The sequence below is a fragment of the Balaenoptera borealis genome (assembly GCF_965194805.1).
Source record: "Balaenoptera borealis genome assembly, chromosome: 4".
In the NCBI taxonomy this organism is placed as follows: domain Eukaryota; kingdom Metazoa; phylum Chordata; class Mammalia; order Artiodactyla; family Balaenopteridae; genus Balaenoptera; species Balaenoptera borealis.
Genome location: NC_138861.1, coordinates 136,039,286 through 136,043,107, shown reverse-complemented (window position 1 = coordinate 136,043,107; position 3,822 = coordinate 136,039,286). Strand labels below are relative to the sequence as shown.

Sequence of the window (3,822 nt, the reverse complement as noted above, 5' to 3'; positions counted from 1 at the left end):
TTCTTAGATGTTTATTTGAATCCACCCATTACTGAGGATTTACTGATATTGAATAAAGAGTCAGCTGTTTAAACCAAGTATAACATACCATCATGAGCTTTATTTTTGCTGTGGATAGCTATTTAATTGTTTTTTCTCTGGAGAGCCTAGTATTTCTTGTCAATGTAAGATTTAAACAAATAATTTTCATAGTTAGCCTTTTAACTTTTAACTAAGTAGGAAATTCCGACGTATGATGAGGTAGATGGCAAACCCTACCACCTTATGTTTGCTATATGGATTCTTAATATCTTTACTGTTTAAAAATGTTTATATTTAATATATATGTTTTATTTTTTGAAAAATCAATACTTATATATGATGAAAAATTCAAACACTACAAAAAATATACAGTAAAAAATCCTCTAGCTTTCTTCCCTAGAGGCAACCATTATTATCAGTTTCTGTGTATCCTTTCAGAGTTATTCTATGCATATTCTAGCTTTTCTCTATCACATTTACTTTAGCTACAACTGTAGTGTTCCTGAAAAGGGGGAACATATTGTTGGGTTTTTTTTAAGCATTTATTTTTATTGTATTTATTTATTTACTTATTTTTGTCTACGTTGGGTCTTCGTTGCTGCACGCAGGCGTTCTCTAGCTGCAGCGAGCGGGGGCTACTCTTCCTTACGGTGCGCGGGCTTCTCATTGTGGTGACTTCTCTTGTTGCGGAGCAGGGGCTCTAGGCACGTGGGCTTCAGTAGTTGTGGCTCGTTGGCTCTAGAGTGCAGGCTCAGTAGTTGTGGCACATGGGCTTAGTTGCTCTGCGGCATGTGGGATCTTTCCGGACCAGGGCTCGAACCTGTGTGCCCTGCATGGCAGGCGGATTCTTAACCACTGCACCACCAGGGAAGCCCCATATTGTTTTTTTTTTTTTGACCAGGGCTCGAACCCGTGTCCTCTGCATTGGCAGGCAGATTCTTTATTTATTTTTAAAATTAATTAATTAATTAATTAATTTTTGGCTGTGTTGGGTCTTCGTTTCTCTGCGAGGGCTTTCTCTAGTTGCGGCGAGCGGGGGCCACTCTTCATCGCGGTGCACGGGCCTCTCACTGTCGCGGCCTCTCTTGTTGCGGAGCACAGGCTCCAGACGCGCAGGCTCAGTAGTTGTGGCTCACGGGCCCAGTTGCTCCACGGCATGTGGGATCTTCCCAGACCAGGGCTCGAACCCGTGTCTCCTGCATTGGCAGGCAGATTCTCAACCACTGCGCCACCAGGGAAGCCCCCCATATTGTTTTAATTACTACATTTTTTTGTCATTTTAACAATACATTTATTTAAATTATTATTTACATGGGCTCAATGTAGTTTTGCTTAGTTATATTTGGCTTTTCTTTTATCTGTAAATAAAAATCTGAGTAAGGTTGATTCAGATAGTCATGAATCATTTTTTGGAGAATTAAAATTAGGAAATTAGGAATTAAAATTAGTAAATAAAAATCTGAGTAAGGTTGATTCAGATAGTCATGAACTTTTTTTTGAGAATTAAAATTAGGAAATTGTTGAAAAGGTAGAGAAACTGAATAAGACTGGGTTGGAAGTAGGGGAAAGTAGGAGTCAGGACTATCGCCTATAATATTTGAGGAGCATTCTCTATCTATAAATACTTTTCTTCTCTTCTTTAGCACATATATGTGCTTCTATTATCCATACTGTTGTTTGATAAATTATTAAATTCTGTATAACTGGTGTCTAAGCTATGCTCTGGGAATGTTAGTATTTTGCAAGATATTAATAGGTATGTGATGAAACAATTCTGTGGTGAAAAGTGTTTGGGAAAAGTGCTGTGGCATTGATAGTAAACTTTTTTAGTGAAATTCATAAATTTCTTTCAAGGTATAAGGTGCTGAATGCATCCATCTGAGCTGCTAGGATATTTTACAACATATTTAGAATGACAAAATTTATTACAGAGCTCATCATTTTCTTAACTCTTTCACTAATAGATACCATCTTTGTATTTGGCAGAAGTATTCTTCTTCTTTTTTAGTGTTTGCAGAATGCAGTTTTGGCAGTTCCTGGGGGGAATAGAATTTGCTGAGGTAGTTTGTATTCTTCAAATGCAATAACTTACTATGTCAGAAGCTATTTAGAAATGCCAGAAGAAAATGTTTCCTCTTTCTTTGCCTTTCTTCTGTCATAATTGCCATAAACAATGCAAGTTGTATACATAAACTGTACAATTATTTACTTTTAGTATTTGATGGAATAGCTTTTAAAAAGTCAGACATACTGCCAAATAGTAAAATATGTATTTATTTATTTTTCTTTGAATCAAGGGAATGTGGGAGGGCAGCACCAGCCTGGTGGGAAAGACCCTGGTCTGGGGAAGGGCAGGAAAATCAGCAGCCGTATTAACACTACTTCAACTGCTCCCACCGCCTTTCACTAGTGGAGTCTTTGATAGTTTAGGAAGGAATTCTACCTAGATCCTTCTTTGAAATTAGTTGAGTGGGAAGTAGATAAATAAAAAATAAATGAATAAGGACTTACATTTATATTTTCCTCCATATTCACAAATTGTTTATGAATTAGATATGCACATATACATTGTTTTTTGAAACTGACAAACAACCCTTTTCCAGTGATTGAGACTGTTATTTCATTATAGTTATGTGTGTATCTGGGAATAAATATTACCATTGTCTTAGCTTTATTTAATTTTTTTTCTGTCCAGTTTTAGTCTTGACTTTGGTTTGGTTATATTGGCCTATGAAATCCATAAAAAATAGTTATATTTGTCAGTATTTAGGAGTGAAACTTCTATTTATAATCCCCCTATCATCCTCTTGAAAATGAAAGAGTTCGTTTTAAACAGTGAGGACACCTCAAGGTCATAGAGCTCTTGAGATTTTTATTTGACCTGATAGCAGAGCCAGACTTCATTAGATATGGTGATTCTGTTGTTGTCACCCCTTCCCCATTCATAACATAAACAAACACAAAAAATAAAATAAGGAGTGGAAGAAATTTCACTGTGGACTTGAATGACTCTCACAAGGTTTTGTTTAGGGTGAAGGTGTATATATTTATATTTTAGGAAACATTCACATTTATATATAAAATAAATTCTATATATAAATATGTTATTTGAAATATGTTACTATATATTTATATTAATATATTTTATGTAAAATATCTATATACATAAAAATACATATTTTATACATGTACCTATTATATAATGTTATATATTCATAAGTAAATAAATACAAATACTATATAAAATTCAAAATATAAATAATACATAGTTATATATAAATACATATTTCTAAATATTTGTGGTTATATTTCTATATACGGCTCTCTGTATAATATAAATATACATATATATTTATGTTTTGGGGATGTTTCATATGATAGTCTAACAATTCCTTAAAAAAAACCAACCTAAAGTAAATACATTCTTGGCTGGTATAGTGTTGTATGTAAGTGTGCATGGAGGCTTAAGGAGGTAATAATGCTTTATTAACTTTTTTCAGAAGTGTTTAAACCAGTTATTGAGAGGATAAGTGGTTTAGTGAACAGATTTTCCCAGTAAGATATCATACCCCTTTTCTCTGCTGGCTCAAGTCTTGATCCATTAGTATTCTCTACACATCAGTGTGTTGGGGGTGGTGGGTACTTGGTGGTGGGCTTAATTGTGTTGGTGACAAAAGGTGTTACAAAGCTGGGGGGAGATCCCTTGGCATAGGAGAGGGAAAGAGAGTAGAAAGAATAAGCCAGTGATTCGAGCTGTTCATTAACCTTGCCTTTCTGTGGAAGAGATCCTTTACCCTGTCA

General features: G+C 34.9%; 1 long non-coding RNA gene across 1 annotated transcript; it reads left to right on the top strand.

Moving 5' to 3' along the window:
• The first annotated feature begins 910 nt into the window (after positions 1-910).
• LOC309628422 lies at positions 911-3,445 on the top strand. The gene is made up of 2 exons (XR_014244514.1): positions 911-1,402; positions 1,490-3,445. It is a non-coding gene; the product is annotated as an uncharacterized lncRNA (long non-coding RNA).
• Positions 3,446-3,822: the final 377 nt, after the last annotated feature.